Consider the following 23355-nt stretch of genomic DNA (forward strand, 5'->3'; position numbering starts at 1 on the left):
ACTAGGAACCAGGTATCTGGGCCATTGGCCCAAAGCTCTCTCTACTACCCCACATGGCTTTTCAAATAATCATTATTTTTCTTTCTTTCTTTTCCTTCCTTCCTTCCTTCCTTCCTTCCTTCCTTCCTTCCTTCCTTCCTTCCTTCCTTCCTTCCTTCCTTCCTTCCTTCCTTCCTTCCTTCCTTCCTTCCTTCCTTCCTTCCTTCCTTCCTTCCTTCCTTCCTTCCTTCCTTCCTTCCATCTTAGAATTGATTCTAGGTATCAGTTCCAAGACAGCAGTGAAAGGCTAGGCAATGGGCGATAAGTGACTTGCCTAGAGTCACAGAGCTAAGAAGTGTCTGAGTATTTATTTGAACCCAGGATCTCCTGTCTCCAGGTCTGGCTTGATGTACTACCTATATCTGCTCCATAATCATTACATTTCAAAATGCTATCATTCTGGTCACCCCCCCCCCCCCCCCCCCCCCCCTCCCCCCCCCTCCCCGGCCCCCCCTGCGGCCCCTCAATAAGCCCCTTACCAGAATGCCTGGCACAGGTTGCTTAATTATTTCGGTCATGTCCAGTCCTTTGTGACCCCATTTGGGGTTTTCTTGGTAAGGATGCTGGAGTAGTTTGGCATTTCCTTCTCCAGTTCATTTTATAGAGAAAGAAACTGAGGCAAACAGGCTTAAGTGGTTTCTCATAATCACACAGCTAGGAAGAGTATGAGGAGAGATTTGAACTCAGAAAGATGAATCTTTTTTACTCCAGGCTCAGCTTTATCGATTGAGCCACTTTGCCACCTATAGCCACCTATGCCTGGCACCTAGTAGGTACTTAATAAATAAGTGTCCCTTTCTCTTCTTTTCCTCATCATAACAGGTAACCATTTCCTTCACACCATGACCTATGCTCTAGACATGGCTTGACCACTAATTCATTGGTCAAGTCATAACTGTTTCCTGAGCTTTTCTCATCTCTATAACAAGAAGGTTGGTCGATAGATGATCACTAAAGTCTCTTTTGGGCAGCTGGCACAGTGCTGCGCCTGGAGTCAGGAAGACTTACCTTCTTGAGTTAAAATCTGACCTTAGAAACTCACTAGTTGTGTGACTCTGGACAAGTCACTTAACCCTGTTTGCCTCAATTTCCTCATCTGAAAAATGAGCTGGAGAAGGAAATGGCAAACAACCCCATTATCTGCCAAGAAAACTCCAAACAGGTTCATGAAGAGTCAGATATAACTGAAATGACTGAACAACAAGATCTCTTACAACTCAACATCATATGGTTCTATTCTAGGAGTCTTTTCCAGTGTTGTATTTCTTAAATCCTAGTATTCTAGAGATGGAAGGAACCTTGAAAGATCATCAGATTGGAGCTCCCATTTATTTAGCACTTTACAAATTGTTTTCTTTATGACTTTTTGAGGAAGGTAGTACTAGTGTTATTATCCTCATTTTCGACTCGAAGAAACTTAGGTTTAGGTAAAATGACTTGTCCAAGGATACATGGTCCTAGCAGGCAGGACCACAATTCAGATTTCTCAACTCCTGGCTCGTTGTTAATCACATTACCCAAATCCCTTTGCATGAGTCCATGTACTCTCCTATTGTGCTGGCCTCCTCCCTCGGCTCAGAGGCAGATGGGATGAAATCCTTCTGGTCATTCTTGCTCTCCAGGCCCTCCCAGAAGACTAGATTGCAGGTCCTCTCCTTCCCTCTCTCCATCTCATGTTCATGCTTACCCCACACTCACACCTTCTTCTTGGGAAATGTTCACCACAATGACCAGATTCTGACCAGCAGGGGGAGATGGAGAATCACAGCTGGCATCAGACCTCCATCTAAAGCTATGGATGGGGAGGGTGATGGTACCAGACAATTTTCCCACTGACAAATACTATAGACCAGAGGATAAGGTGAAGTAGAAGCGCCGAATGCTGGAGCAAAGAAACAGGTATAAGACTCTCATCGAACAGGAGGAAACTAGCCATTCTGAGAAGGAGGCACCTGTCTGACCTCAGTGGAACCATGCTGGGGATCTTTGGGGGCTTCCCACATGGCCTGAGGTAGGGAAGGTCAGAGATAGAGACTGGCTCAGCCCTGAAAAGGTCACATGACATCACAGCAAATTAGAGGAGTGAGAAATTCCCCTATGCCTAGGGAAAGAATTCTTGGCCAAACAAGGAATAAAAAGCATCCTAGAGATAAAATGATCAATTTGTGTTACATAAAATTAGAACATTTTTGCAAACAAAATCAAAGCAACTAAGATTAGAAAGGGAACAGTTCATTGGAAAAAATCTTCAAATCAAGTTTCTTAAGTAAAAGTCTTATATCTAAGAAAATTTAAAAGAAAGTAAACTATATCAAAATAAGCAAATTCACAATAGATAAATTTTTAAAGGCTATGTTTTAAACTCTTACCTTCTGTCCTTGAATTGATATTAAGTATCCATTCCAAGGCAGAAAAGTGGTAAGGGATAGGCAATTGAGGTTAAGTGACTTGCCCAAGGTCATACAGCTAGGAAGTGTCAGGCCACATTTGAATCCAGGTCCATTCCAACTTCAGGTCTGGCTCTCTATCCACTAAGCTACATAGTTGTCCCAGGGAAGTATTTCTCAAAAGAAGAAACACAAGCCCTGAATTTGGCAACTAAGAGATCAAGATAACATTATAGAAAACTATTTCAATGGAATGATGAGGTCCGAAAACAGATTGCAAGGGATTAAGAAGAGAGTAAGTGGAGAAAAAGTAAGGACATTTATTGTATCGCCTTTTCAAGTAGTTTAGCCACAAAGAACAAAAGAGCTATAAGAGTAGATTTTAGGGCAACAAGGTGGCATAGTGGATAAGGAGTCAGGTTTGGAGGTGAAGAATTGGGTTCAGATGTGACCTCAGATACTTCCTAGCTTTGTGACCCCAAGCAAACCGCTTAATCCTATTTAAAAAAAAGATTATAGTTAGTGGGAGATGATGGAAGGATCATGTGAGAGTTTTTGAAGACGGGGAGGCATAGGCATGTTTGTAGGCAGTAGGTAAAGAGCCAATAGATGGAGAGATTGAAGATATGCGAAAGGGTAGGGAGGACAGAGCGGGTAATATGTTGGAGGAGATGGGATGGAATGGGATCACTTGAGCTGGGAGAGGAATTTGCCTCAGCAAAGTCTCCTCTTCATGTGAGACAGGGGTAAAGGAGGAGAGGATGGAAGGAGGCAACTGAGGATATGAAATGAAGAAGAGGGGCAAAAAGAGAACTCATAGCAAATAGCCTTGACTTTTTCCAAAAAATAAGAGGCAAGTTGGGGGTGGGGTGGTGGAGGGTGGTGATGAAAACCATTGGAAGTTTGAGGAAAGGTGAGAAGCGTTGGAATAGATGCTGTGAAGAGGGGGACAATGGGTTGTTAAGGAAAGTGTAGGAGGACTGCCTAGCAGCAGTGAGGACCTACTTAAGGTTTGGTGAACCCATTCAGAAAAGGCACATGGTTTTCTTTGCCCTCATTCAGCAGAATGTATGTAGGAGTAAAGGCAATAAATGGGAGTGATCCAAGGTCAAGGTTTGACAAGGTACAATTGGCAAAGGGGCTAGGGACTCAAGAGAAGAGTACAGTATACAATTGAACTGGTTCACCAAGGGGTCAAGATTGAAGAAAGAGAAGACTAGCCTGGAAAAGAGCTGAGGGTTGAGAGATTAGAGATCACAGTGAGGATGGAGTAGGGTTTGGTAAAGGAAGGAGAGGGAGAAGTGGAAATTAAATAACTTATGGTCAGATAAGAGGATTTTAGAATTCTTGACAATGGAAGTGGTACATTTATGGGTAATAGAAAAATCATGCATGTGATTGTCTTTGCATGCAGCTGAGGTGGGCTAAAGGAATAAATCACATGATGTGAGCAGGTTGAGGAACCCTGTAGTTAAGATGTTTGAGGGAGAGTCAGGAAGTATATTGAAGCCACCAAGAGGAAAGAAAAATGGTGCTCCAAATATCAAGTTCATTGAGGAAAGAGGGAGTGATCTGGAGGTTTGTAGACAACAGTCACAAGGATTTTGATTGGGTAATAAATATGAATTGCATGAACCTGAAGGGAGAAGTTACTGAGTCATAAAAGCAGGGAGAGAGCCTGGAAGCTACAGCAGGGAGCAAGAGTATTCCAACCCCTCATCTCCACCAGTAAGTCCAGGGCTTGGGAAGGTATTGCTACATTATGACTATCGATGCAGATTCTGCCACATCTTACAATAGGCTAGAAGTAAGAAGGATAGATAACCATCACAGAAGCGCTAACTTCAAATTCTAGATTGGATTCTGAGATATTTGACTTTGGTATATGTCTAGTACAAGAAGAATGGAGGAGCAGCTAGGTGGCTTTATGTATAAAGAGCCAGGCCTAGACTTGGGAGGCCCAGGGTTCAAATGTGACCTCAGATGCTTCATAGCTAGGTAATCCTGGGCAAGTCACTTAACCTCTATTGCCTAGCCCATACAGGTCTTCTGCCTTGAAAATATACTTAGTACCAATTCTAAGACAGAAAGCAAGGGGAGGAAGAAGAAGAAGAAGAAGAAGAAGAAGAAGAAGAAGAAGAAGAAGAAGAAGAAGAAGAAGAAGAAGAAGAAGAAGAAGAAGAAGAAGAAGAAGAAGAAGAAGAAGAAGAAGAAGAAGAAGAAGAAGAAGAAGAAGAAGAAGAAGAAGAAGAAGGAGAAGGAGAAGGAGAAGGAGAAGGAGAAGGAGAAGGAGAAGGAGAAGGAGAAGGAGAAGGAGAAGGAGAAGGAGAAGGAGAAGGAGAAGGAGAAGGAGGAGAAGGAGAAGGAGAAGGAGAAGGAGAAGGAGAAGGAGAAGGAGAAGGAGAAGGAGAAGAAGAAGAAGAAGAAGAAGAAGAAGAAGAAGAAGAAGAAGAAGAAGAAGAAGAAGAAGGAGAAGAAGTGTTTGTTAGCATTAGCATAGGATGCTAATAAAATCCTGCATTCCTTATGCTTCCTCAAAGGTGGTAATGCCAAAGAAGACTACAAAGATACAGATGTGCATAGACAACTGGACTTTAAACAAAAGGACCAGAATGGGTAAGTATGCTATGCAACAGCTCCTCTAGGCAGTCAGTTCTGGTTTGGATCTACAAGATGGATATATCATATTCCTATGGAAAGATAAAGACTAAGGGAGAGAAGGAAGAGACTATTCATCTGTCTAATGGATTTTATTTTTATTTTTATCTATGTGTTCTTTACCAATGTGAGTGTATGCCCTGAAGAGTGATCTGCTAAATAGTACAGCAGATGGGTTTATGCCCCCAAAGAGATAATAAGTAAAAAGACTTGTACAAAAATATTTATAGCTGTGCTCTTCATGGTTGCAAAAAATTGGAAAATGAGGGGATGCTCTTTGATTGGGGAATGGCTGAACAAATTGTAGTATCTGTTGGTGATGGAATACTATTGTGCTAAAAGGAATAATGAACTAGAGCAATGCCATGTGAACTGGAATGACCTCCAGGAATTGATGCAGAACCAGGAGAACATCCTACACAGAGATGGATACACTGTGGCACAATCAAATGTAATGGACTTCTTTACTAGCAGCAATGCAATGATTCAGGACAATTCTGATGGACTTATGAGAAAGAAGTCTATCCACATCCAGAGAAAGAACTGTGGGAAAAGAAATGCAGAAGAAAACCAACTGCTTGATCACATGGTTCTATGGGGATATGATTGGGGATGTAGACTCTAAACGATCATCCTAGTGCAAATATCAATGGTATGGAAATAGGTCTTGATCAATGACACATGTAAAACCCAGTGGATTTGCACATTTGGCTACAGGAGGTAGGTAGGAGGAGAGGAGGGAAAGAACATGAATCATGTAACCATGGAAAATTGTTCTTAATTAATCAATTAAATGAAAATTTAAAAAAGGCAATAAATAAATGAATGAATGATTAAATAAATAAAGAGTGCAGCAGAAAATCAACCCAGTAGCTGAGACATTGAGTCCTCTTGGCAAGAGAGTAGCTCCATCCAATATTGTACATATAGAGGTAAACTTGGGGTAAAAGCTTTGTAGCAATTGCTTTAAGTTAGAAGCCATCCTCCCCAGGGGCCAAGATGATAGAAAGGGAAAAGAATTAGGATAAAGGCTTTTATTTTTAAAATTAAAAAAAATTGAAACCCTTACCTTCTGTCTTAGAATTGATATTAAGTATGCTTTGTAACTTCTGTTCTAGCTGTGTCTTCTCAGTAAATATCCTTTTGTAAAATCTAATTGGTTTCAATTGATTAAATTATATTGAAACACTAGTCAATCAATGACATAGGAAATATAATAACTAAAATTAGTGATTGATATCAGGAGGAATATACTAGAATTGGGGCTCACTATGGTAGGATTCAAAAGTCACCCTCAACCTCTCAAGTGTAGTCCTAAAACCTGGAGAAGGAAATGGAGCTTGCTTCCCATTTGAGGACCTGATTCTTCAGTGCGAGTAGGAGTTAAAATAAGGTGAGTCTTAGGGGCAGCTAGGAAGTTCAGTGAATTGAGAGCCAGGCCTAGAGATGGGAGGTCTTGGGCTAAAATCTGGGCTCAGACACTTCCTAGCTGTGTGACCCTGGGTAGGTCACTTGACCCTCATTGCCTAGCCCTTACCACTCTTCTGTCTTAGAACCAATACACAATACACAATATTGGTTCTAAGACAGAAGGTAAGGGTTTAAAAAAAAGTAAGAGTCATCTGTATTACAGGAGCAACTACTAATGGGGAAGGAGATTTTTCCAATTTATTAAGCAAATGGGGTCTAAGGGCTTAATTGATTGAGTTATGTTGAAATTTTATGAATTGAAGAAATGTATAAACATTCACCTTGATTATCCTAGAGCTCAGAAAGATAAGATTAAATAAAGGAATGGATCAAATAGCAGGTAAAGCAGTAGCATAAATGGGACCGGTCAACACCTGTAACATGTTGGGATCAGACCCCATGACCTTGATATGTACAGGGACTTATGTTCCAGATTTTCAGAATGTTTTTCCCTTTCCCACAGGTATTTTCTCCTGTAGTCATAAATGCAAAGTGACAGTTAGTACTACTACTACTAATTATCATTATTTTTAAACCCTTACCTTCTGCCTTAGAATCAATACTTAGAATTGGTTCCAAGGCAGAAGAGCACTCAAGGCTAGGCAATTGGGTTAAGTGACTTGCCCAGGTCACATAGCTAAGAAGTATCTGAGACAAGATCCGAACCCAGGACCTCCAATCTCCAGACCTGGCTCTCTATTCATTGAGCTACCTAGATGCTCCCTATTTCAAAAGCACTTTGCAGATGCTTATCTCATTTTATCCTCACGACTATGAGAGGTAGATGCTATTATTATTCCCAAATGAGGAAATTAAAGCAGACAGAAGTTAAGTGACTTGCCCAGAGTCCTACAGATGATAAGTATCTGAGGCAGAATTTGAACTCTGGACCTCCTGATTAGAAATCTAGTCTTTTATCTAGTACCCCATCTAGCTGTTTCAAGGAGCTCATCTCTTGGGCCTTCTATGACTCTTTAAGCTGCTGCCCATAGCACAGTATGGCCCTTCAAAACAAAATCCTCTTCTCATTTACAGTTCATTGATCAGGGGTTCACCCACTTGGGCTCTCTGGACTGACCTGTTTATAATCCCCTGCCAGCTCTCTGTCAGTTAGGAAGCTTTCTAATGGCTGATGGATTTTCAGGGTTCTGCCATCCTTTTAGGTAAATGATATTTAGGAGGGAGGGAGGGAGGCAACTCAGTGAAGAGAGTGCTGGACCTGGAGTCAGGAAGACCAGGGTTCAAATTCAGTCTCAGACACTTTCTAACTGTGTGATCCTGGGCACGTCACCTTTGCATGCCTGGCAAAAGGATCTGCTGGAGAAGAACATGGCAAACCACTTCAGTACCCTTTCTAGGAAAAGTCCATGGATAGCCATGGTCTGTGGGGTCACAAAGAGTCAGACATAACTGAATGGCTGAACAAGACCAACAAAGTGCTATCTTTAATCTTTTCTTCCTCCTCTCAAGAGGGAATGCAGAAGGAAATGTTCCCCTAAGATATTACCACAATGCCCTTCTCTCAAGATAAAAGAACTCAACCTGACACCAATTTGACCCTCAAAGATTGTAAAACCCCATCCCTTTTATTACAGCCATGAAAGGATGCTGGGGATCAGACACACCTAGCCTCCTTGACTAGTTTCAGGTTGTAAGTTCCTAGAAAGACCAGTCTTGGGCAAGTCTTTTTTGTACCTTATTAGCCACTTAATAGAGTATATTCCTTTGATGATCACAGGATGACAGATTTAAAGCTAGAAGAGACCTCTATTTTATAGGGAGGAAACTGGTGCTCTAAAAATGGGAAATGGCTTGCCTAAGGTCAACCCATCAGGCTTCCCTTCCAGTCATCACTGCCCCCTTCCAACAAACAACCCCCACTCCACCTTCCTGCGCTCTTGTATCTCTTCCTAATATAGATCAATAACATTTAGTCTCTGACTTCTTAGATCACCTTTCTCCCTCAAGATTGTAGGGCTAGATTGGCCTAGGTGAGCTTTAAGTTGCCAGATCCCTTCTAGTCCTAAATCTTACAGTTCTATGATGAGCACTTCTGGGTGAAAGCTGGGTGGTGATCCCTGATCTCCTCTCTCTTTTTTTTAAACCCTTACTTTCTGTCTTAGTGTCAACTCTAGGACAAAAGGGCAATGGCTAGGCAATTGGGGTTAAAGTGACTTGCCCAGGGTCACACAGCTAGGAAGTATCTGGGACCAGATATGAACCCAGGTCATCCTGACTCCAGGCTTGGTGCTCTATCCACTGGCCACCTAGCTGCCCCTGATCCCTTGTCTCTTATGAAGTCTAGCAGGGAGAAAATGCCCAAACTTTTCTCACTCTTTCTGTCAGTGATGCTCCTGCCACTCGTACTGAGAGAGTAGTACTCAAGAGGGATCTTAAAGTCCAGGATTCTAACAAGTCTAACAAGGTTTTTAGCTCCTGACATTTGCTGTTTCATCTTGAAGAAAACATGCAGCCCCTGCAGATCCCCATTTCCATGCCTGCACAACGAGAAGGGAACAGAAACAGCAAATTCAGAAGCATTGATAACTTCCTTGCTTTTGAACCAGCAAGGGCTGGGAGGAAATAAGGGCCTCTCCATCTGTCAGAGATCCGAATGTATGAACCTGCCCATATATTCGTCACTAACCTTGCTCCTCAATGGGGACCCATGTCAGACAAATGAGTTTCACTGTGCCAGGAGCTGAGACCGGAGAGTTTTTGACTGCCAAGGGTCCAAAGCCTTGAGATCCAGGGGTCTGGGAAGTCCTCCAAGATGCTAAAGAAAAGTATTGAATCTTCCAGGGGAACGATGCCCATCCAGGCACAACTGGGGAGTTCAGGATTGCCAGGCACTGCCAACTCCTCAAGGGACAAGATCTGACCTGGGCACTGCCAGGCCTCTTTGATCCCCAATCTCAACCTCAGCCCCAGCCCCGCCCTTTGTGAATAACGTCAGCTGCTTACAGGGTAGCTGGGGCCTGGCTTGGTTTCTTAGTGATTTTCTTGATGGCACTGGAGTGGGGAAATGGTTAAAGAATTGACCCAGGGATGGCGACAGAAGATTTAAAAATATGTATAACAAGTCCCTATCACCCAGCAGCCATCCTATTTTATTGGTTTTAGGGGGATCTCCAAACCCCCTCTTCCTCTTCAGAAGCTTTCAAATCACTAAATTCACTAGCCATCTCCAAATCATTGTCTTCCTGGTCTTATTTGCACATCCTTATTCCTGTGTCTGCCTCAGTATCTTTTTTCTTTTAACAGCCTTCTGTAATCTCTTTGGATTTCTGTATACCTATTCTAGCTCCCTGTCTCCTTCCTCATCCCTCAGTATCCTCTTCTATCCCTTTACAGTCTCCTCCATTTCATTATATTCTCTGCCATTTCCCTGCATTCTGACCCATCTTTTTGAATCTTCCATCAGCCCCTTAATTCTCAGTCTCCCTTGTATCTCCCCTCAAGTCTCGGTCTCTGTCTGTGTCTCTGAGTCTTTCTGTCTCTCTATTTCTCTGTCTCTGTCTATTTCTGTTCTCTGTCTCTGTTTCATTCTCTTCAATATCCTGTATTCTCTTTTAGTTCCTTGGAGGCTCTTCCAGGTTTTAATATTCTATCTTAGTCCTCTGAAATCCATCAGCATCTATCCCCTTAGGTTCTCTTCTAGCCTTCTGTATCTTTCTCCAGCCTCCTATATACTCAGTTGTTTCCCCAGCCTCCTATATTCTTCCCTTAGATCCTCCCTGATGTTGTTGTCTATCTCTCTCCATTTCCTTTAGATCCTCCCTCAACTCTCTGTGTCCTGTCCCAGTCCTGTACTTTCCTTCAAAAGCCCCTCTATTTTCTTCCATTCTCTCAGATCTTCCCCCTAGATCCCTCTGTCTTTTCACCTCCCAATGTCCCCTTCCATAGCTCCGACTATCCTCCTCCAGTTCCCTCTAGTCTCCCAATACTCCTGTATCCCTTTTCATCTCTTTGAGAGGCCCTATGGAACAATAGCTAGAGAAAGCATTGGACTCAAAGCCAGAAGGATCTGGGTTCAGGTCCTGCTCCTGAATCATAATGCCTATGTGACTTTGGACTGATGACAAGTTGCTGAGAAAGTGCTAACTTCTTTGGGAGTGGGAGTTTCCTCATCTGGGAGTTTCCTATCCCAATGAAGTCACAGGCTTGTGGCCTTTGTCTCTATCCCAAGAATCTTCCCAAAGGGCTGACTGAGCTCCCGCCACTCCTTCAACATAACAACAATTAACCACAACACATGAAGATCAGAATCAGCATCAGGGAGGAGATCTCTCACTTGCTGGAAGGTAGGGGTGGGGGGACTCCAGGTGGGGGACTTTGTGATGATGCAAGGCGAAAAATACACTTGACTTTGCCCACTGTCCTGCTTGTTCTCATCCCAATCCTTCATACTCAGCTAGATGGAGAGTGGATCAGAAACTCAAATGACCTAAGGTGGGGTGGGAGCCTGGGGGCTGGGCAGAGCACCCACGGGTCAAGCTCTGCCCAAGAGAGGTTGCTTCTCCTGGACGTAGGCCTCTGAGGGTAGAAACTGTATCTTGTTCTGGCAATCCTGATGTTCCTCAACTTCTAGCCAAGTTCATGCGTTTATAAGAATGGTAAGTGTATACAACATTTAACAGTAGAGTAAGTTTGTAAGTATGAAAAGTATACATGGCATATAACAATATCAGTTTAAAAGTGTACCAAGTATAGATGACATTTAGCAGTAGAGTAAGTTTGTAAGTAAAGTATAGATGACATATAACACTATCGTAGGTTTGTAAGTATATATAATATAACCATATAATAAGTTTATAAGTGTAGTGAGTATATATGACATTTAATAATATAAGTTTGTAAGTATTATAAATATATAACATATGATAGTATATAGTAAGTTTGTAAATTTAGTAAGTATATAATATATAACAGGATAAGTTTCTAAGGGGAGTAAATATATAACATACAACAGTTTATAGTCAGTTTGTAAGAGTAGTGAGTATATATAATATATAACAGTATAATAAGTTTAAAAGTTTAAGTACATATGACATTTAATACTATAACTTTATAAGTGTAGTAAATATATATAACAGTATATAGTAGGTTTATAAGTTTAGTATATATAATATAAATTACACATATAATATATAAAATAAGCTTAAAAGTATAAGTGTATATGACATTTATCAGTTTAGTCAGTTTGTAAGTAAAGTATCTATGATATATAACATACAAAAGTATAGTGAGTAAATGTGACATAGTACTATCAGAAGATTGTATGTATTTTTAACATAACTGCATAAGTTTAAAAGTGTAGTATTTATGACATTTAATACTATAACAAGTTTATAAGTGTAGTAAGCATATATGACACATAACTGTATAAGTTTGTAAGTGTAGTAAGTATAACAGCATAGTCAGTTTGTAAGTATATTTAAGTATACATAACATATAACAACACAACATTTGTAAGTATGTAAGTATATATAAATAAGTATATGTAGTATATTACAGGATAATGAGTAAATATATAAGTAGCTAATATTAAATGGTGATAGGAGGAAGTAAGATTGCAAAGGGGAATCCAAGAGTCATTCACAAACTGTCCCAAAGATCAAAGGGACGTAATTTATAAGTTGTATCATATAGTAACCAAAAACGATATCCCGCTAATATGTGCTTAATCAAGGGAAACCATCAAGGACTTATTGTCAGGGACTTTTGGTCTTATAATACACAAATCTCAGACAAGTTCCAAAAGACCAGAGAATACCAAATGGTACTGGTAGCTGAGATCATATGGACATGCTAACTTTAAAGTTTGACTGAAAACTTTGAAATGATTTGGCTATATTAATGAATTAACTCCAAGGTGGCACAGATAAAAAATTAGTATGTTCTCCCCCCCCAAAACTTACCCCCAGCATTCTTCCAACTCTGTCAGGGTCCATATTGCCCAATGCTTCCAAAACTAATCCATCGTTATATGAGCAATTACATGCTCCTCTTCCCCATGACATCTGCCTTCTTTTACCACCTCATCCCCTGTCCCTATGCTGTCTGCCTCTGTGACCTTTTCTCCACTTGTCTCTGTATTTATGTGCCTATTCATACTTATATCCTCTGTGCCTTATTAATGTGTGATTGCCATTTCACTTCCTGCTGCTATAATGGCCTTTCCTGGCAAGTACCCAAAGAACTGGACATGTTCTTCCCCATTTCATAATCTCATACATAAACTATCAATTCACCCTTACTGGTCCATTGTTTCACTCTTACCCTCCCTAGATGTGTACTTTAGTCATAATTGTGAGCATGCCACACTGAGGAGGCCACATATGCATGGCCATATGAAGATAAATCATGGTTATACCAATGTGATTGGATTGGGGAAATCTGAGCACATGGAAGGTGCCTAGTTGGAAACAATACGTCTACATTGTGGAAAGAGGGAAGGAAGGGAGAAAGAGAGGAAGGAAGGGAGGAAAGAAAGAAGGAAGGAAGGAAGGAAGGAAGGAAGGAAGGAAGGAAGGAAGGAAGGAAGGAAGGAAGGAAGGAAGGAAGGAAGGGAGGGAGGGAGGGAGGGAGGAAGGGAGGGAGGAAAGAAGGAAGGAAGGGAGGGAGGGAGGGAGGGAGGAAGGGAGGGAGGAAAGAAGGAAGGAAGGGAGGGAGGAAGGGAGGGAGGAAGGAAGGAAAGAAGGAAAGATGTGAGGGAAGGAGGAAAGGAGGAATGGAGGAAGAGAAGAGAGAAAGAGGGAGGAAAGAAAGAAAACAGGCATTTATTTTTTTTACAAGGTAATAACATTTTTTCTTTTTTTTAAAATATATTTTATTTGATCATTTCCAAGCATTATTCGTTAAAGACATAGATCATTTTCTTTTCCTCCCCCCCACCCCCCATAGCCGATGCGTAAGTCCACTGGGCATTAGATGTTTTCTTGATTTGAACCCATTGCTTTGTTGATAGTATTTGCATTAGAGTGTTCATTTAGAGTCTATCCTCTGTCATGTCCCCTCAACCTCTGTATTCAGGCAGTTGCTTTTTCTCAGTGTTTCCACTCCCATAGTTTATCCTTTGCTTATGAATGGTGTTTTTTTTCTCCTGGATCCCTGCAAGTTGTTCAGGGACATTACACCGCCACTAATGGAGAAGTCCATTACGTTCGATTATACCACAGTGTATTAGTCTCTGTGTACAATGTTCTCCTGGTTCTGCTCTTCTCGCTCTGCATCACTTCCTGGAGGTTGTTCCAGTCTCCATGGAACTCCTCCACTTTATTATTCCTTTTAGCACAATAGTATTCCATCACCAACATATACCACAGTTTGTTCAGCCATTCCCCAATTGATGGGCATCCCCTCGTTTTCCAGTTTTTGGCCACCACAAAGAGCACAACTATGAATATTTTTGTACAAGTCTTTTTGTCCATTATCTCTTTGGGATACAGACCCAGCAGTGCTATGGCTGGGTCAAAGGGTAGATATTCTTTTGTCGCCCTTTGGGCATAAAAACAGGCATTTATTATGCACCTATTTGAGCTAGGCACTATGCTAAGTCCTTTACAGACATTATCTCCTTTGATCCTTACAACCCTGGGAGAAAGGTGCTATTATTAGCCCCATTTTATAGCTGAGAAAACTGAAATAGTCCAGAATTAAACAATTAGGAAATGTCTAGGTCTAGATTTGAATTCAGATCTTCCTGACCCTTAAGTACAGTGCAGTACCCACTGCTAAGTATTGTACTAAGTGTTAAATTACAAATAGAAAAGCAAGACAATCCCTGCCTCCATCAAGTGATGGACTTGAAAGACCCAGCATGTGGAAACTCCCTAGCCTGAATCAATATGTCAGCATGTTGAATGAATGAACAAATGAATAAAACATTTAAGTACTTACTATATACAAAGCACTAAGGTAGACTGTAAGTAGAAAATTAAGGTTGTTCTTTTTCTGTTCCTTGTTCCTTTCATGATGCACATCCTCTCTCTATTGGTGGCATCTAGTGGGTACTCCAATGACTTTCCTCAAAATTCCCAGTTGGCATCCCTGGGTAGGATCAAGGAACCTTCTTGGAAAAGGAACTCTGACATTCTCCCTTCCCCTACCAACTTCAAAGAGGCATAATATGGAGCATGTTGAGAGCCCAGATCTCTAGGTCCCATTCCCAGTTCAGGTGGCTTAAAGCCTAGACAGCTCAGGTCCTATTGGCCCTGAGGTAGGATGAGCTAAGAGTCTTTGGGATGGGTCCCATGTGTGTTAGGCTGTGTCCAAGGAGATCCTGTGTGCCTCCCATGCTGGTGTTCCTGGTACCCTTTTTTTTTTTTTTCTAAGACAGGGTAGTTAGTATGTGGTGCAATGAGTGAAATTTGTAACATGGAATGAGACCCAAGTTAAGATCCCAGATCCAGAATTTAACAGCTGAGTCTCTGTGAAAAAGTTCCTTAAGCTCTTCATACCTCAGTTTCCTCACTTGTAGAATAGGGACAAAAAATACTTGTACTTCTCTCATAGAGTTCTTATGATGAAAGTGTTTTGAAAACTTTAAAGTGCTATGAAATTATAAATTATTATTTCCTGGAGCAAGGCACTTGTCTGTAGTTCCCCACATTAACAAAAACATGTGAGATGCCCTACTCAGGTCAGAGAAAATGCCTTATCATGAAGCAGTTAGGTGGCTTATTAGATAGAACTCCAGATCTGGAGTCCAGAGGACCTCGCTTCAAATGGCCTTAGACATTTCCTAGTAGGGTGACCATAGACAAGTCACTTAACCCCAATTGCCTAGTCATTGCTACTCTTCTTACTTAGAATTGACACTTAAGTGTGGTTCAATGGATTGCGAGCCAGATAAAGAGATGGGAGGTCCTGGATTCAAATGTGACCTCAGATACTTCCTAGCCGTGTGCCCCTGGGCAAGTCACTTAACCCCTGTTGCCTAACCCTTACCACTTTTCTGTCTTGAAATCAATACTTGAAACAATACAAAGAGTTCTAAGGCAGAAGGTAAGGATTTAAAAAAAGAAACAAATTTACACTAAGATAGAAGATAAGGTTTAAACCGCCCTCCCCCTTTTTAAATCTATAATAGTAAGTCAAAGAGGGAATCAGCCAGGGGAATGGAGGCAACAGCAGTAAAACCAAACAGGATCTGAACTAGATAATGCTTTCTCCGAGGTAACTAAGCTTCCTTCATTTGTAGTCTTATTTTCCTGGGTCACTGACTGTCTTCTAAAGAGAACTCAGCAGGTGAGGAGAGAAATATGACCAGTTGGAGAAGCTGCTGGAACAATGGCGAAGGAGCTTCTTCCTGCTTTCCCCTTTTTTCTTCTGCTTCATAGAGAACCACAAGGTACTATTTACCACTTGGTGTTTATTTGCTTTTAAATTTGCTTACTGATTATTGGTATTTTAATGATGGTTTTCTAGTTAAAGATAATTTTTATTGCATTCTGAATTATTGTCTTTACTATAGAGATCATGGATAAGGGGGAGAGCCAGTGGATAATTTGCTATATTGCATTTAACTGGTTGGAACCTCATTTCCAGGTTCGTAAATCAAAGGATTGCCTGAGGCCTTGGAGCTTTAATTATCTTTTTTTAAGTACTTTGTATTCTTAAGCTTTAAAATTTTCTGAGAAAAGAAACCATGTGGAACTTGGACCTTGACCCCAGACTAAAATTCTCATAAACTAATCTCTATTTCCCAACTGACAGCTCCCCTTGAAAAAGGAGCCTTAGGCTCTTTCTTCACTGCCCACAGTGGAAAGAAGAGAGGGAGTAGGAAATGGGACTTCCCAAGAACATCACATCCTCAGTCAGCTCCAGTGGTTGGCAGGGAATCAGTTCTAGCCACTCTCCTGAAAGGAAAAGAAGGGGAAAAAGCTCATCAGCCAAACTACGTTTCAAAGTAACATCTGCTGGACAGTTGGTAGAAATCCCAGTCTTTAAGACTGGTCATAAGTGGGCAAAAGAACCCTTTGGAGCTAATATATTCTTTATTTTTTTAACCCTTGCATTTTGTCTTAAAATCAGTACTAAGTATCGGTTCCAAGGCAGACGAGGGGTAAGAGCTAGGCAATTGGGCCACTGAGTGAACTAGTTGCCCCTTGACATACCCTTTTATTATCGTGTCTTTCTATTCTGAGGTCTATGGCAAGACAAATTTCCTTTTCTTGATGGTATTATCCCTTCCAACTCTAGAGGGTTATGATCCGATCCATGATCCCATGGATTATGGCCTAGTTATTCCCCCTTCTTCACCAGGAGGCATTGAGGGGTCACCATAGTGAACAGAGAGCTGAGCCCGGAACCAGCAAGACCTACGTTCAAATATGACCTCCAGTACTTACTGGATATGTTACCCTGGACAAGTCTTTTAACTTCTATCTGCCTCAACTGTAAAATGGGAATCATAAAGCACCTAACTCACAAGATTGTTGTACAGATCAAATGAGATGGTATTATTTTTATTATTTTATTCCAAAAACAAACTTACACATAGTTTTCCAAAGTTACATGATTCATATTGACTCCCTCCCCGCTCCCGAAGTTGACAAGCAATTCCACTGGGTCGTACATGTGTTATGAGCTAGTATTTTAAAGTGTTTAGTACAATGCCTGGCATATAATAGATGTTTAATAAGTGTTTATTCCTTTCCCCTCCCCCCATTCCTATTCCTTGTTTTGAAGATTAATTACTGAATGTTTGGGGTTAAAAGGCATCAGGTGAGGCTTATTATTGGCCCTTTGGGGACTCATCACCACATTAAAGCTCAGTTGTCTTTTTTTCTAAAATTAGTTGTTGTTCATTCTTAATTTTTTGAAGAGGATCAATGACACTACAGGGTGATGTCTCGATGTGCAAGTGAATTGTACCAAAGTGAGGCAGAGTTGCCCAAAGTTGGTGGCCTCACCCCCTCTTCTAGAGTTATCAAAGTCCATTGAAAGGAAGGAAGGAAGGAAGGAAGGAAGGAAGGAAGGAAGGAAGGAAGGAAGGAAGGAAGGAAGGAAGGAAGGAAGGAAGGAAGGAAGGAAGGAAAGAAGGAAGGAAGGAAGGAAGGAAGGAGGGAGGGAGGGAGGAAGGAAGGAAGGAAGAAAGGAAGGAAGGAGGGAGGGAGGGAGGGAGGGAGGGAGGGAGGAAGGAAGGGAGGAAGGAAGGAAGGAAGGAAAGGAGGGAGGGAGGGAGGAAGGAAGGAAGAAAGGAAGGAAGGAGGGAGGGAGGGAGGGAGGGAGGGAGGAAGGAAGGAAGGGAGGGAGGGAGGGAGGGAGGGAAGGAGGCAGGGAAGGAGGGAGGGAAGGAAAGGAAGGCGGTAACATATTTAGTAAGTATCTACTCTGTGCCAGGCATTGGGCTAAGTATTTTACAGATATTATCTTATTGGCAGAGGAGGTTCCATGCCAGAAGTTCCCAGAATTGTTAGAACCAGGTTCAGACAAAAACTCCCAAATTTCCATTTCACTCTAAGGTCTGAATCACACTTTACCCATTTTATCTTATTGGATCTCAAAAACCTTCGTGAAGCATATGCTATTATTATGATATCTAATACCATAAGCAAGGTCCAAGGATTTGAGATCCATGTATTTCAGTACAAACCTTGTGACTGACACAATATACATGATGATTACTCACTGAAAGCAGGAGCATTGTGTAACAAGCACCTACTAAACTGCATTATTATATCAGTATTCATTGAAATTGTGCCAAACCTTATCATTTTCAATATAATAAAAGTTATTTCAGCTGACATGAGGAAAGGAAATAAACATTTAAGTAACACCTACCAACATTCTCATAATAACCCAAGGAGATGGGTGCTATTATTACCCTCATTTGACATTTGAGGAAATTGAAGCAGATAGAAGGTAAGTGACTTGGCCAGGGTCACACAACTGGTAAGTGTCAGATTTGAACTAATCTTTCTGACTCAAAATCCAGATCACTATCAAGAATTAGAAGGGGGGGGGGCAGCTGGGTAGCTCAGTGGATTGAGAGCCAGGCCTAGAGATGGGAGGTCCCTAGGTTCAAATCTGACCTCAGACACTTCCTAGCTGTGTAACCCTGGGCAAGTCACTTAACTCCCATTGCTTAGCCCTTACCACTCTTCTGCCTTAGAACCAATACACAACATTGATTCTAAAACGGAAGGTAAGGGTTTAAAAAAAAAAGAAAGAATTAGAAAGGAACAACAAAGATGTCACTGTTCTCAACTTACTGCAGTGACACTGATTTCATGTCATGCATGCTACAATCAGATCACTCATATCGAATTTATTACACGTTTAACTCCCATTCAGTCTAGGAATAAATGTTGTACTTGATGGAGCATAAATGTATTTTAAGAAAATGTTAATGGAAATGCATTGGAGGAGTTAGCGTATATGGATATAATGGAATACAATTGTGTCATGGAAATAATGAAAGGGATTGTTTCAGTGAAATTTGGGAAGATTTCTAAGAATGGATGCAGGGAGGAATGAGAAGAGCTAGGAGAACAGTAACAATATCACAGATACAAATTATTTGAAATAATAATTTTGATTGATGCAAAAATCAGCTACAACTTCAACAAACTAATTAAAAAATATGATGCCCACTTCCTGATAGAGAGGGGACAGACTCATGTTGCAAAAGTAGATAGTCAAAATTGACCATTGCCTGAATAGAGGCATATCATCCAGCTTCTATAAACCTACTGCACCAAAAGCATGAGATTTTCACTAGACTGAATAGTGATGAAAAAATCTGATTATAAAATAGAGTAACTTTTTCCCCTCCACCCTAGGAAGTCAGCCAGAAGGTCAAGAATAATAGGAAATGTGTCTGCCAATAAAATAGGGATTAGTGCAGACAAACAAGCCAGCAGCCTCCAAATGGCACCAGAAATGGGTCAGAAGTACATAACACCTCCAGGGCTCTGTGCTTAGCAAAGGCCTCCCTTGAGAAAGCCCAATTTGGTCATAGAGTTCAAGGGTTTTTAGTAATTCTCAGGAAGGTAAAAAAAAATGGGGACCTTGGAAATCATCAGGAGCAGCAGTGACAAATGAGGCTTGGCAGCACTCAAACTTGGAGAGCCCAGGTGGCCAAAGGTTTGGAGATTTCAATTACTCTGTTCTGAAATGTGTACATAGTAACAACTGTTTCTCCACCACTAAAATTTTAATGTTTTCTTTTTTCTTTTTACCATCTCCCTTTTTGCCCTTTATGCTTATGCCCTCATATTTCCTCCCTGGGGTACTTCCCCCATTGGTCTCTTTTTTACTAGATAATGTTAGAACCTGGCACCATGTGGTATAAAGATTATTCCCTGCTACAACTTCTGAATAATGGGGTTTTGCTCCAGAAGCTATTTCTGCTTCCATGGATTTCAGGTCTGGGGTCTCCTGTCCTCTCAGTCTGCAGTGAGAGCAACACTGCTTGCTATTAGAGTCCTGCCTCCCATAGTTTTTGTTAGTATACTCTTTTCCTTGATAATAGCATTTTGATCTTTACCATATCTCTTATTTTGGATCTGTTCATAGTGATGTTTCATTGGGCAGTTTCTTACTATGTGTCCTTGATGAGAACATAAAAAGCAAGTTCTGGTGTCTCTTTGCACCTTCTGTTGACTTTGGGGTGTCTGTCTATACTGTGTGGTTTGTGTGTTAAATGTCTTAATTGTAGCCAGGTTCTTAACCTTCTGTTATTCTTTCTGCCTTAATATTTCACTGGTCTTGTTGAACTTTTTCTTTAGATAGTACTTTCCCCTTTCCTGATCTACTTTGTTATCATGTAGATAGGTGTCAATGTTCCTAAGTTTGTTAAGTGAGATGGTGTCAAACTTAGGGCAATAGTTCCTTAAGAAATCCCTCAAGTACTTATCAAAGCCCTTGAGAAATTGTCTCCTCATGTGTGCCTCTGATTCTTTTGAATCATGGTTAAAGCCCAATAGTCCCTCAGTTTTTTCAATAAGGTGATCAATAAATGCACTTGGGTGTTCATTTTTTTCTTGGGATGACCTGTCAAATTTTCCCCATGCATTGGGTCTTTCAGACAATTGCTTCATTCCCTGCAATAGATCCTTACAACATTTTCTTAGATAAGTCATTGACGCTCAATACCCTAAGAAGGCAGCAGTAGGACCTGGTCAGACATTCCCTTCAGAAGCGCATGGGCCCTGCCCAAGTCTGAAGTCAGGAAATAGGCCTGCCACAAGGAGCTTTTACAATGTTAGGGGATATCATGACACAAACACACACAAAAAAAAGTGAATGACTACAAAATATCTAGAAATAAAGCCTCAAAGAAAAACATGGCTTTGGGCACAAATTTCTTGGAAGAGATGAAACAAGAGTTTCAAAAAAGAGACAGTGGAAAGTAGTATTGTAAATGAAACTAGAAACCCATAAGGGAAAAAAAGTGAAAAGAAATCAAAGTTATGGGGAACAAAAGAATTGGAAAGGGATTTAACAATTTGGCACATGAGGTTCAACACCTTACCTAAGCAACAAACTTCCTGAAAATAATAATGGACCAAAGAGAAAAAGACTCCATGGGACAAGAAGAAATATCAAACAAAGTCTAAAGGTTAAGAAATAGATGAAAGTCAGAAACACCTGATCTGAAAAACAAAGCAAGGAGAAAATTTTTAAGAATCACTGGACTACGTTGATTCTATAAACATTTTTTTAAAGCCTAGACATCATATTCCAAGAAATCATAAAAATAAATTGATCCAATCTCTTCAAACCTGAGGACAAATGGAAATAAAAAGATCCACTGGTCATTTCCTAAAAGTAACCTCCAAACCCTTAGGAACATTATGATCAAAACCTAGAGATTCCAGTCAAAGAAAACATATAAGCATCGAGAAAAAAATTCAGGTACTAAAGAGCTACAGTCAGGGTCACACACAACTTAGTCAGCTACCACTATAAAGAAGTGGAGAGTTTGGGATATGTTATTCCAGAAAATAAAGAAGAAAGACTTATAGCCAAGAATAACTTACTCACAAAAAATGAGTAAAATTCTATGGGCAGGGTAGGGGATGAACCTTTAATGATAAAGGATCTCCAGGTATTAATGATAAAAAGACCAGAGTTTTGTGGAAACTTTGAGATTCAGACACAGAGAAACACAAAAAGATAAATATGAATAAATATTTATAAAGGACTAAAAAGAGACAGACTGCTTACATTCTAAAATAGAGAATGATATACATGTCTCTTTTGAAGTCTATCATCATCAGGAGTCATAGAGGGAGTCTTATTAGTCACAAAGTCTAGGAGCAGTTCTTTTAAGTTTTGATCTTTTAAAAAAGAATAAAAAGTGAAGGGAAGAAGAATACATTGGGGTCATGGAGGAATGGAAAGGACAGTTAGGGAAAATTATCTCACATAATTGGGATATATGAATAGACATCTATACAGACAAGGAGAAAGAGATAAAGAAATAGTTTATACTTGAACCTCATTTTCATCTAAACTGGCCAAGAGAGAAAAGAATACAGATACATACACGTCCATACACACAGTTGAATAGAGAAATACATTTATTTCATTCAACAGAGAAACAGAGTTGAAAGAGAAGAAGGGAGGGAGAGACTCTAAATGAACACTATAATGCAAATTCCAACAACAGGGAAATGGGTTCGAGTCAAGAACACATGTGATAACCAGTGGAATCGTGCGTTGGCTATGGGAGAGGGAAAGGGGGGGGGAAGGGGAGGAAAAGAAAATGATCTTTGTTTCCAATGAATAATGTATGGAAACGACCAAATAAAATAATGTTTAAAAATTAAAAAAAAAAGAGAGAGAAGAAGGGAGAAGGATGAATAAGAAAGTGGACAGATTAAAGGAGAAATGAATCCTAAGAAAACAAATTCAACCTAAGTATGTGGCAAAAAAATAAAAGTCTAGTAGTTCTTAAAAACAAAGAATTAGAAAATGAGAGGGTGCCCATCAATCAGGGTATATTTGAATAAACTCTGATATATAAATACAATGATGCTGTAAGAAAATAATGAAGAGATTGGTTTCAGGGAAAGCTGGGAAGACTTTATGAAATTGTTCATACAAGTGGGCAGAACCAATGACTGAAAAAAATTTTTTAATAAAATATGCAAAAATGAAGAGAAGGAAGTTCAAAAGGAAGCAAAAATAAGCAGAACATTAAAAAATGTGCAGAATTGATTATGTACTTAAAAAAAAGCATATGACAGATTCTAAATTTTACATTAAATCATTTTAGCATTTTGATGTATGTGTGAAAATGCTATTTTTCTATTGTTTTACCTAAATTTTTTAAATTTAAAAATATATTATCTCAAATATACAAAATATATATATACTCACTAATTTTACAGATGAAGAACTTGTGGCCCAGAAAAGTAAAATGACTTGCCCAAAGCCATTCAACTAGTCAAGTCAATCATTACTTAATTTGGTCCCTATGATAAACCTTGAGAGATAAGCATATTTGTCCATCTCAATTAAATTGTTAAATTCCTTGAGAAAATCTTTGCATCCTCAGTGCCTAGCAGGGGACCTATACATAGCAAGGACATAGTGAATGAGGATAATATTTGAAGTGATGGTAATTATGGAGTGGTGATGGTCATAAAAATAATGGTGTTGATGGTGATGGGGATGGTAGTAATGGGGGTTAAAATGATGGTATAGGAAATAGTGATAATGGTGGACATGACATGGTAATGATAATGGTAAGTTTATGTGGGTCTTTAAAGGCAAAGGATAAGAGAACAAAGAAATAGGTAGGAGCCTGGGACACCAGAAAAGCATTTATTATTCTTGTTAA

The sequence above is a fragment of the Monodelphis domestica genome, chromosome 2 (assembly GCF_027887165.1).
Source record: "Monodelphis domestica isolate mMonDom1 chromosome 2, mMonDom1.pri, whole genome shotgun sequence".
In the NCBI taxonomy this organism is placed as follows: domain Eukaryota; kingdom Metazoa; phylum Chordata; class Mammalia; order Didelphimorphia; family Didelphidae; genus Monodelphis; species Monodelphis domestica.